This window comes from Ylistrum balloti, unplaced genomic scaffold, assembly GCF_031769215.1.
Source record: "Ylistrum balloti isolate Yb309-2 unplaced genomic scaffold, AGI_CSIRO_Ybal_v1 Utg369710, whole genome shotgun sequence".
In the NCBI taxonomy this organism is placed as follows: domain Eukaryota; kingdom Metazoa; phylum Mollusca; class Bivalvia; order Pectinida; family Pectinidae; genus Ylistrum; species Ylistrum balloti.
In genome coordinates, this window is record NW_026781936.1 from 210,122 (window position 1) to 223,559 (window position 13,438).

The following is a 13,438-nucleotide window of genomic DNA, read 5'->3' on the forward strand; positions in this document are numbered from 1 at the left end:
ATATGATATATGTATTAATCTTGCAGGCTTTCACGGCGACACATCTGCTATTGAGGAAAATGGTTGAGGTGAAAATACAATACGATAGATTCAAAGGAACAGTCCAAGTAATCAAAGAGGCAAGAATAATGGCGTAACTATCCGACACAGATTCGTACTAAGGTTACATGGGCTATTGACAGATCCAACAGACCAAAGCACTCTACTATTTATCATGAAAATAGATGGATCAGGTATGACAATGAGAAAAAAATTACCGCAGAACACAATAACCTCGCATCTTAGCATTGCACTCTATACGATACACGACAATAACGTTATCTTGAGCGATACGGAGTGAATGCCACCACCAACGCCATTATATGTGTCCCTCTTGCTCCTGAAGCCCGGGAACGTCCACCAGTCCAATGTTTATAGCCTGGTGTGTGTGATGGTTCTGTTCCTAATGGGCAAACTTGTTAACATTGCGAATCAATGCATGGATCCTGAGCTAGGCCAGTGACCCTCCTTACCTGTTGTAGTAAAGAGTCTCATGGATCTCGTGTCAACAATCTGCAGTACCGGTCACCTTAAGCTTTTATAATCGGTTCCACAAAGTATCATCGGACTACAAGAAACTATCAAGAAATAAAAGTTTGGTTCTACGTTAACGGTTTAAATTTTTCAGACTCTGTCAGCTGTGCTATACACAATTATTAATTCAATGATTAATGGCAAATGTTCCTCTGTCAATGTTGTATAGATGTCTTTAATGTAACGTTACATCTAACATTACTTTATTTACTAAAAAATACGAATGTCATTGGTTAAATGGAATATATCCTCAGTATTTCACGACTTTGCTGTGTTTTAGTCTGTGATCTCGCGAAGCGAGTTATATGCGGAGCTTGTTACCGAAACATCGACAATGTGCAGAATGCAGCATTCACGAGCGACTGATCATGAGTGGTACCACCATCACCACATCCGAAACAGACTAACCATCAGCATCACAAACACAATGTTCATTGGTGCTTTGAAACGCCTTTCTATTTACGTAGGAAGGCTCGTCTTCATGTGGTGACTGGATACGAATGTGCACCCCATCCACAGCACCGATCACAGAAGGAAACTCGGCGATGGCGAAACATCTTGGTTTTCCTCACTGACACTCTGTCACCAGCTTATAACTTGGTCAGTATGGAAACCCAGTTGGTCAGTATTGAAACTCAGTTTTCCACATACACAATGGACAAATTGGGAAACCGTGCTTTTGTCCAAACCGTTTAGTGAAATAGCAAGTAAGTTTAAAGTTTGCGGAAAGTGCCGAGGGTTCGTGATTGCAGAGGGGGCGGGCCAGAATATATATCTGTGAACCTTAATAAAATTAAGCAATATTAAATTTCGCATTAGTTGTCGAGTCAAACCAGCCAATTCAGACAAAATAAGTTAAGTCACATACCACTTGTACATGTACCTCGTTTGCTATATACTGGTTAAACTTCAATCGTCACATTAAAAACCTTTGAAATATTCCAAATCGAAATACCTGTTGCATTTTATGACAGACGCCAAGTACATGTACATTTCCCTGATCAAGAAAGCACACGATTTTTCGTTTGTTTATGTGTAAATTAAAAAACGTAGATTCAGTTATTCCGTTAATTTTCTGTGATAATTATGATGATAAATCTACAGTATACATGTTTTATCTTGAAGAACACTTTTCAACATGCTGACAATGTGATACCGATTTTCATATTACTTAAATAAAAGTAATTACTTGTTGTTTTTTTTTTCAAATCCTTAAATATGATCATCGTTTTTCTTTCAAAATTTGAGCTCTTTAAACAAGAAAAAAAATAATGGCCTTATTTTCAAGAACATGGTAAGTCTATCGGCTTCACTCCATAATACCGTATGAAATGTACGCATTGTACAATATCGTAAATTTATTTAACTTTAATTTAGTTTTACTAAACCTTTTTAAAGCTAATTTAGCGTTCTCTGTCTTGTCTTGTTTTGTCTTGCTTTGTGTGTACTAATTATAAAATAAATTCCTGTAGATGTGAGGATTTAATCGAATGCTAGCTATTGACAGGCTTTAAACTACTAATGCAGTGCATATGGGAGACGATCCCTAGTAGTCTATATGTTTATTATTAACATACTAGGATTAAGAGGAGAGTTGTGAAAATCAATGGTTTATATAGTTTTTGGGCATTCAGTTTATCTCAATAATTTTATGAGCACATCTATAAACACAATGCTTTCACCTTATACACAAGTTAAAAATCCTGCTATGTAATTTTTATAACTAAAACCTGGAATTAACCTGATACATGTAAGGACATTTTCTATTTAAAGAGAAACCGAAACAGGCTGCGATTGACTGGTCGTACTGTACCGAAACATCCAGGCGCTGTCCGAGTTCAATCAGTGTGTGATTTTTATTAGTACCGGTCTGTTCCAAGGGACATAACTCTTAAACAGCATGGATGCACAAGCAATGCAAAATCTCTGAATCTAACCATATGACTTTCTTCCTGTTATGAATACATACAATCATCAAACTGAACATGATTTTTCATTAATTGAAATTGACCCAAGAGTCCATAGAACTTCAGAAACGTTAAATTATTTCACTTTCAGATCAAATCACGTGACCTTAAAGCGGGGGAGATTTAAAATGGCGGAAAAAACAATAACACACAAGTTATTTGGGGCGCTCAACTCAGAGGATTTAATGTATGCATTTCCGTTTTTTTTGCATCTAATCGATTATTGATAGGTTGATCTTCTACTAATGCAATGATTTATACATAACAGTATGATATAGCACCATCTCAAAGGTCATTACTGACAATGAAATGTCTAAATCATATGTATGTCACAGGACCTGTCACCCCGTCATTATAATCTGACGTTATATCGTGTCGACAGTTAACGTTTTAGTTGTTTGCCCGAAATCTGACAGCCCTTTGCTGCATTACATGTGTGTATTGATATTTTCGAACATATCAACATAGATATGTTGTCAGCATCATCTTTGAATGAGTCTCGATCTATTTAACCTTTTCATTTAATTACAAATGGTGCAATGTATGCTGAAAGTTGTGCCGGTCTAGTTGTAAAATCAGAGATATTATAGGAAATCGGAATCCTCGAGACCTATTCATCACCTACATGCTCATCACAATCATATCTTATGTACTCTCCTGTTATATCTCATCACTAACTTCAGTAAGACTTTTTCTGTGGTGAGTCCATTGGGTACTACATCCGAAATTTAACGAGTCCAGCAACAGAGAGATATATTAATCTCTCAAACTTTGAGTGAGAACTACAGGATGAGTCCAGGACTCTATATGAGTTCCAAAAATCACTGTCACTAGATCTAGTTTATGAACAAAATATGTTTGAATCAATATCTGCATAGAGACTTTCTTTACCATCTAGTGTATATTCAGAGATGTCTTTTCTATTTTAGTCAAATAGTTTTAAAAAAAGGTAAGGCAGGTATCAATATATGTAGCATTGAAATTAAAACTACACAAAACGAATATCCCCATATCTTTTCTGCTTATCTTTTATATGTTTTGAACGCAGCCATAAAGATCATCATGGAGAACGAATGTAGGGTTGGGAATGAGCAGTGAAAGCTTTCAGTTATTTTTTCTGAACATTCTCGCACTGGTCATGCAGCCACTTGTTACAGGTTTCACACATTGAATTGTCTGTATCTGTAGTTGAATTTTTACATTTCATATAATTATTATCAAAAACATATACAGAGAAAAGAAGAGAAAATATCTTGACTTTTAAAGATGAAATGAAGATAAAAGGATGGTGGATGCATATGGACTACTCTGTATTAAGTAATATCATATAGAAAAAAATCTATACAAATATTGTGATGTCTTGGTTCATGAATAACATGCTTGTGTATTTCAGTGAGGCAGAGCTCTTACTAAATGAAGGTGCTGATCCCAATGCAGTGCTCCCTGTGGAGGGAGTGGCTTGTATACACATTGCTTCAGGACTTGGGTTGGAGGCCACAAAGCTTCTTCTCCAGTATGGAGGAGATCCGAATATCAGGTGGAGTAGATCAGAAGATCAGAACATGTGTTTCTAAAAAAAAAAAAAAAAAATTAGATTCATTTATGATGAATGATATATTTTTTTATTGTGTTATATCTGATAAAATTTTTACATAAATTTATCACAGTTTTCTTATGCTTTACCTGGTATTATCAAGGATTTAGATTAGGAATCATTGTGCTAGGATACATGTATGTTGAGTGGTGTTGAAACCCATAAGCATGCTGAATGAACTTCTCAACAAAAAAGAAGTGTGAATTCAACACATAACTTTCAGAATATTTGACCAATCTATAAGTGACAACTAAGGCACAATTTTCAAGCAATATAATAAACATATATAGCTACTCCCTTGCCAGTATATATAGAATTTCTAATAAGTATACTCGTGCAGAATATACCTTCAAACAGAAAATATAATGTGTAGCCTAGACTTTACAAATACAGATATACTTATCGCTTCACCACTCTTAATATTTAAACTGCAAAGAAAAACTTTCAACTGATGTTAAAATGGACAGAATATATGTAAATAAATATTGTTATTTTTTTTCGTTGTTTTAGGTCTGTAGACGGAACTACGCCCATGCATGTGGCTGCCACATGGGGTGATCAAGACAGTTTACGACTTCTTCTTCTTAATGGTGGTAATCCATTGGCTCGAGATCAGGTTTGTAAAATAGCGATGCATTTATATTATCTCATTATCATTTCTGGAAGATTTTTGTTTCTGGATTTAAGACAGGAAATAATATTATACATATGTATATACATGTATGCATTGTGATTTTCTCCAGATGACTTAATTGGACATGACCAGAATCAAAGCATCCATACAATACAAAGTGCTTCATTTGAAAAAGTAACAATAAAATTCAAAGGAAACTATCTTTGTTGAATATCATTATCTCTGATCCTATTTTGAAAAAATATGTATTATCTGAAAATGAGAAAACCCCCCCCCCAAAAAAAAACCAAAAACAAACATAAAATTGCTCCATAAAAGCAACTCGTAACAGAGGTCACTATTTTGGTATGAAGTTGTGCAACTGGAATTCAATCGCAAATAAAAAAAACATATGTAGCCTCAGATGACTGTCACTTACAGAAACAAACCAGTAATTTTAGATCAGATATAGCTATATAACCGACGGCATTTAAAAGAACATAACATTTACATTTAAATGCCAGCTGTCATAGTTAAATTTTACTTTGAGAAATTATGGATAATTTGTTAAAGAAACCCTCCATAAATTTACTTTAAAAGTACTCTTCAATAAATTTTCTATGCAAACAACTTTAGTTTTAAAGTTAATTACCAGAGATTGAGAATGAAAAAAAAAAAAAAAATACAATGAATTAATTGAAATCTTATTTAAAAAGTAGAAATACCGTCCTTCTTCAGGATTTTTATCAGAATAATAATGTATTAATACATGTGGAAGAGTTTCTCCTTTTACAAAATTGGAAATTTTTGATTTCTTCAAGTTCTCTCTTTGTTTTGTAGGATGGAAGCAGTGTTGTAGATAATGCCCAGACATACGGACACATCAACTGTGTACACCTGTTGGAGTTCTATATTCTGTTGCTTTCTCCCGACATTGACAGCTCCAGACAGCCCAAAATTATTTACAGGCCATGTAAGCCACTCCTCACTTTAGTGAAGCAGTCAGAGCGTTTTTAACCCACCTCTGTCTGATTTGCCTGATTGCTTTGATCTCTGTCTTTAGTCAGCCAACACAATATTTTCATTAAAATTGCTTCAAATTTTTAACTGTCAAATTGATTAATAGTATCTTGATGAAGTCATGCAACTCAGATCATAGGTCAAATAATTGCAATTTATATTTAGAAATCTTGTTGATGACAATTAGATTAGAGTTTTGATTTCCTATCTTTCAAATATATCTTATACCTACACATCAGTCAGAGATGTTGTGTAGTATTACATATCTGCCTTAGCACTAGTATAACTCAATCATTTATATGGCTAAATATTACATGAGCTGAATACAAAATTCTCATTTGATATTTTATGTTAGATTGCTTTGATTGATAATGGCTTCAATTAATTATTAAATTAATAGCAAATGTAATTACAGTTTTTAAAATCCTAGAATAATCTAAAAGTTTTGAATGATTAATGATTGATAAGTAATGGACTCAGATTTGAGGTCACAAGTTAAGTAATGAACATATTTTGAAGTGAGTTTTTCTGTTACAAATCTAATGCTAGACATTTACATAAAAGTGAGAATTTTATTTTGTTCAAAGTTTTCACATATTGAGTATTGTTTGTGTAGTGGATGAATGATTCCCTTCATCAATTAATTTATTTTGAGGGGAAAAAACCACCTAGATTTTGATTCTTGTATTTTTTTCACTTGTAAATATTACAACATATGGTTAGTTATCAATTAGAACTGGTAACTGAACTTGCTTGGCTTCAATTAGTATCTAGATAAAAAAATATCTGAAATCTAAAAGAATGAAAATCTGAAATGTTATTTAAAATATTATCCATGATATAAAATTCATGCACAGGTGAAAGTGGTGATGATCTCAAGTTAGACACAAGCACAAAATATCTGTCAAATCATGAGAAGGTCAACCAGCTCAAGAAAGGTGACCCTCTTTCTCTGGATGATTTCCTGGAATGGGCATTTGACCAAGACGGAAGCACCTACACTGACCGCATCAACCAACACCTAAGTTCCTGTCTGACTGGGAACAGAGAATACTCCTGTGATGTAACCTCACCAGGTAATGTCCACATGTATTGTGATGTCACCACACCTGATACACATGTATTGTGATGTTAGTTCATAAGGTACTCGGGATTTGTGATGTCATTTCATTAGTTACACATAGATTATGATGTCATCTCATAAGGTATACGGGATTTGTGATGTCATTTCATTAGTTACACATAGATTATGATGTCATCTCATAAGGTACACATGGATTATGATGTCATCTCATAAGGCACACATATTTTGTGATGTCTCCAGACCAGGTACACATATATTGTGATGTCAGACTCCAGGTAGAGGAATTATAAGCCTTAGTTTGAAAAACATGGTTTGCAACTCAAATCGATGGTATCCTGGTTATCAATTTTCTTTTTTGTTCATTCATTATTTTTCTTTTGTTTTTTCGTCCATTTCACGATCAAAACCAATTTGTGTAATTTTGTAATCACGAATCAAGACTGTGATAATAAACAGCAACTAAAATGTACTTCATGTGAATAGTATAATATGTTTTTCAAAAAACTATTGCTGCTAACTTGTGTTTCAGAAATTGGGAAATATAGTACAGTGTGATCAGGAAAGAAAATTGTCTTACAATGAATGTTTAGAACTGACTGATGAAACAAATTGGAATATTTTCATCATACAATCTTTACTTTACTTCAGATCACCCTTTTCTTGAGATCAAGAACCAGAGCAGAGACTCCGATACCTCAGGGCAGACAGATACCAATAACGAAGGGTTTTGTCAGAACTCGTGCCATGTTCACTGGGCAGATGAACTGACCAAGACTTTGCCTTGGAATTCAACATTAGACAACTCGCTATTGACAAGTTCAACTGATGATGACACATTCTTGTCGTGCTCAAGTGGACCAAGTCCTACATGCGCAGAAAAGGTTTCAGCAAACAGCCAGGGGCAGACAACTTATCAAAATAATTTGTCAAAAAGTCTAAATGGACAGGTAAAATCAATGTTGACCAGTCAAGAAGACCGTAGAAAGATAACTGGACAATCAGGTGATTTGCAAGAAAAATCAGGGAATTCAAGAGGAAAATCTTCTAGTGGACAATCTGACATTTTCCATGTAAAGAATCAATCTGTCAAAGTTGGTGACCATCATTTTGTAGAAGAGTCTGGTTGTTTGTATGAACAAAATGATACACTGGGAAAGGAAAGTATCAAAGAACATAAGCAATATGAATATAGAAGTAACGCATCGCATGTTAAACGTACCAATGATGTGAATAGACAGTCTGGTCGTTTACAGGAGGAACAGAAATCATCCAGTGTACCAGTGAATGAACAGTTACCATCACAAAGGTCTCAAGAGAACAAAGTATTTCGGGAAACAAATATTACTCAAGAAAAACAGAAAAATACAGGCACAGTTTCTGAAAAGATGTGGAAGACTCACAGACATAGCTTAGAAACTTCCTCCAAGAAACTGAATGACTTGTGTTGGAATTGTAACGTGGAAAGAGATGGACCCAAAGTGAAAAGTGAAAATTGCTCACCATTACGGAATCTTGATAGAAGAAAAGTAAGGTGTGATAGGAAGGTTCAGAACTGGCTCAACAGTACCAGTCCACAGACGCTGGTAGATGACATGCAAAAGATAAGTCTGGAACCAAAAGAAAAGCATATTTGGCAGCCCCCTTCTATACCAGTTGACCAAAATGTTAGTGATTTGATTTCATTGGATGAGAGTTTCTGTCAAAGGCATCCAGAAAAAAATGCAAACAATAACAAAATGTCACCACTCAAAGATATTTCTGATGACTCTCAGATTACAGATTTAGATGACACGATTTCTTATGATTACAAACTTGAAGCTGAAACCCAAAGTTCTTCAAAAAAGTCAACAGTTTCAGAAGAGGTTCGGGATTCTTTAGTTGTCGATTCTGATGACACTTTGTTGTATGACAATTGCGAGGACCAAACATCGATCACAGATTGTGACATTCTTAATCAAAGCTTTGGACGGCTGTCTGTGGACAGTGGTATAACAGTGGAGTATGTGTACAGTGACCCAGAGGAAGGAATTGTTTTGGTTGAACGCAGAATCCCGTCACAGTGTGGCAGCACTGGCACATCACAGCGCCTGTCCTTGGAGAGTACCAGCACAACACACACCCTGGACTCCCAAGCTACACAGCCTTATGACTGGAAATCTCTGTGTAAAAATACAAAACGGAAAAGTGACGCTTCAGTTCTAGAGGAAATATGCCCTCAAAAAAGTGAAGATATCCCGCACTCTCTACGAAGTCTCAGTAACGAGGATATTCGTAGTAGATTACAGCTCCTCGGGGATAATCCTGGACCAGTGACATCAGCCACTAGACAGACTTACCTGATTAGGTTAAAACGTGTGGAAAGTAATCCACACTTAGTGTTGACAACCAAAGGCCCAGGTTTGTATAAAACAGGACTCTTGTATTTGCATTCGTATATATGCTGTAGATTTTCACACCCATTAACTGAGCTGTTGTGAAAGTTTTTTTGAAAACAAAATTAATAAAAAAAAATTGATGTTCAGATGCTGTAAGTATCAGCCAGACACTTCAAATTTGTCATTACTGGTGTTTGTAGCTGTTAACCAATATTTTTGATATGTTTGATACTGGATCTTTTGTTTAAGAAAAAAAATTTTAACATATGGTGTCGTTATTTTGACACTTGCAGTGTAGGTATTCATACCTATACAATATACATGTGGATTTCTAAATACTGTAAATTCATATCTTTTCATGGTGATCAATTTTTGTGGTTTGCCAAAAAATTACTGGATCATGGACCATTGATTTCCTTGATAAATATAGCTAAAAAACATGCAAATGCTTATTTCAATGGTTCATCGACATGCAAATTAATTGATTAAGTCAAAATCACTGATTACTTTACAGTTCTTGGAATCAAATCTGAAAACTGAAATATTCCTTCAAATACTTGGACAACTAGAGCTGATATCATTAATAACATAATCTGTCAGTAATTTTCCTATCAACTATTGTTATTAGGATCCTGTTTTATGAAGCTCATTTTCACTTTACTTTCCATTGGGTAGGTTACTCATCAACTTTGAACACAGCTTTAGAAGGTAACTTCGATAGCAGTGTATCTATTGAATTGGAAACCAAGATGGTAGCAGCCTTTCAGAATCCGAGCAGAGCCAGTCGATGGAGGGAGGGTACCATGAAATCCTCCTTTAATTACCTTCTGCTTGATCCTCGTGTCACCAACAATCTTCCAAACAGAAGCTGTTCTCTAAGTAAGTCTGAGTAATATTTAAAAATATGTTTCTTAAAAATCAAAGTATCATACACTTCTACATTCATTCATGGTGGTCTTTATAAAGTATGACTATGTAAACAAAGATTTTTTTTTCCTGACCTATGAACAAGCTTGATTTGAAATAACAAGATGAAGAATTAAACTCAGGGCATGTTTTTTTTACTGTTGTACTTGATTGGGATGTCATGCTACTTTTAATGGCATGTGTAATACATGTATCTTCATATGAAAATGGACAAAAATAATTTTGTACGAATGTTCAAAATAACAATCTTTGGCTGATGTACAATACACCTTGTATATTATTGTATTGATAAAAAAAAGTTGAAAAATTGATCTGATTAATTAAGAAGGGAGTTGAATGCTGCTCGAAAGAGAAAACATTGAAGAAAGCAGGCATGACTGCTGATTTTTTTTCAAAGAGGTCTTGCTTTCATACACAGGTGAAATAACCAAATTGTTACAATGCATGCAACTTCTTCTTTCATGATTGTCTTTGCCAAGAACAAAAAATTTTATATTATGTTTCTGAAGGGAAAAAAAGATTATACAAAATTTTTTGAGTAAATGTAGATGAAGGACTGTGAGTACACTGATATGATGTCATTTATATTTCAGGTGAGTTGGACACTTTTAGGACTTTTGTCTCTGCCATTTTCTATGTGGGTAAAGGTAAAAGAGCTCGCCCCTACTGTCATCTGTATGAAGCTATCAAGCAATTAAAATCACCGAGATCTAAAGTGAGTTTTTTTTAATATTGCATTATCAATATTTGAAATTTTGTCAATGTTTGATTAAAAAAGGAATGAGGTTCAACCTTTTCAGGATAATGTGTTTTGAATAAGATATACTGAAATTCAAAGTTTTTGTTCTTTCAAGTATTTTGTCTCCTTGAAAGAATATTCTGATTATTTATAACATGTAGATTATTCAAATCAATATACATTGACATGGTTGTGGTGTTTTATAGGTGAATGATAAAATTGAACGTATCCTAGATATCTGGGATTCAGGGGAGGGGGTTGTCTCCCTTCACTGTTTCCAGAGCGTCATACCAGTTGAGGCTTACACCCGAGAGGCCTGTATGGTAGATGCCTTGGGTGAGTATGTTGTCATTGTGATAATTAGGTCAACTGGCCTCTCGGTTCCAATTGACCTTTAGGTCATCAACTACTTTGAAGAAACTTTTTACCTCTACTTAAACACTGAAATTTGTAACAGGAACTTCAGGTAAATTGTGTCGAGGTTGGAACATTCTTGCTGTCCTCTACCTTTTAAGAACTCATTCTAATGATGTTGAAATTATTGTTAGCATTAGAATGTCTCTCATGTGGTCAGCTTGTACAGCCAAATGGTCTGGATATAGTGCATCAGGAAATCCAGATATGAAAGATCACTGGATCATGGGTTTTATGTTGAGTGTTGGGTTTATACACAAGTGTGTATGCTGTTCACTAAAATTTCTGCTAGTGTTACAGTTTCATTTCCTCATTGGGCTTATTTTCTGTTGATTTTATAATTTGCACAAATATTTCATTCTATCCGGCTTATAAGAAAGCAAACTTGTTTTGATGCAATCAGGGCTGTGAAAAATATTTGTAAATCAGTCTAGCTAGATCCATGAAGAATTTTCACAAATTAGATATGGTGTATTTATTTAAATGGTACATTGGGGTGTACAATTTCAGTAAGAACATGAGTAGATGATTTTGTATTGTTTTCTTCAAAAGCATCCAATAAAATCCTAACTTGTGCAGAATATCTCTTTCATGCTGCGCAGCTTTGTATTTTTTATGCCCTACCACAGTAATGTTTTCACATTGTCTGCTTTACATTGCATTACTTGAGTTTAAATCATGCAAGTTGATGAACTGTTGTCCAATGGAAAATTGAAATTTTCTTTCACTGTTAAAATGGTTTCAGGGTATTGCATTTTCTGTTATTGTTTGGTTGGTCATACATTTTCCATCTTCATGACTCCTCCTAGGTCTAGGCATTGCCTCACCCACTAATGTCAGTGTTATACTTATGGAGATGAAGATGCAAAACAATTTCTTGTTGCAGTAAATATAATGAAATTAAATCCCTTACAAATATAATAAACTATACATTATATGAAGACTGATGATATTTGAACTATCTAATTGTACATTTCAGGCCTGTCCAATTTGACAAATAAGAAGAGAGGAGATTATTACGGTGTGTCCACCATGTGGTCGAACAAACAGAGACAACAGGTGGGCGTGTACCTTCTAAAGAAAGCCCTACAGATCTTCCTGGGGGAGGGAGAGAGACAGATTTCTCCACCAGACATTAAAGTGGGATCATAAATCCAGCATCTCAGTTTAGGATATGATAGACAAAAGAAAAACTCTCATCACTTGAAAACAGAATTTTATATATCATTTATAATTATTTGAAATTGAGAGAAACAATTTACTTTCCTCATCTGACCTGTAAAATCATGCTCTTTAGGTATAGAAGTAAGATAATTAAATGAGCTCAAAAACAGAATTATGAACCAGTACGATCTTAATGTACAGCATAATGAAGCCATCACAGAGTCATGAATAGCAATCATGACAGGGTTCATGAACCACAATGATCTCAGAGGTAATGAATCACCATCATTGTATGTTCATGAACCACCGTCATGACAGGTGTTATGAACCACCATCATCATAGGTCATGAACCACCATCATCATAGGGGTAATAAACAACCAATATAACAGTTATGAACTACCATCATCACAAGGGTCATAAACTGCCATCATTACAGGGATCATGATCCACCACCATTACAAGGGTCATGATCTGCCATCATTACAGGGATCATGAACCACCATCATTACAAGGGTCATGAGCCGTCATCATTACAGGGATCATGAGCCGTCATCATTACAGGGATCATGAACCACCATCATTACAAGGGTCATGATCTGCCACCATTACAGGGGTCATGAAGCTATCGTTACAAGGGTCATGATCTGCCATCATTACAGGGATCATGAACCACCACCATTACAAGGGTCATGATCTGCCATCATTACAGGGATCATGAACCACCACCATTACAAGGGTCATGATCTGCCACCATTACAGGGGTCATGAACCGCCATTGTTACAAGGGTCATGATCTGCCATCATTACAGGGATCATGAACCACCACCATTACAAGGGTCATGATCTGCCATCATTACAGGGATCATGAACTACCATCATTATAAGGGTCGTGAACCACCATCATTACAAGGGTCATGAACCGCCATCATTACAGGGGTCATGAACCGCCACCATTACAGATGTCAT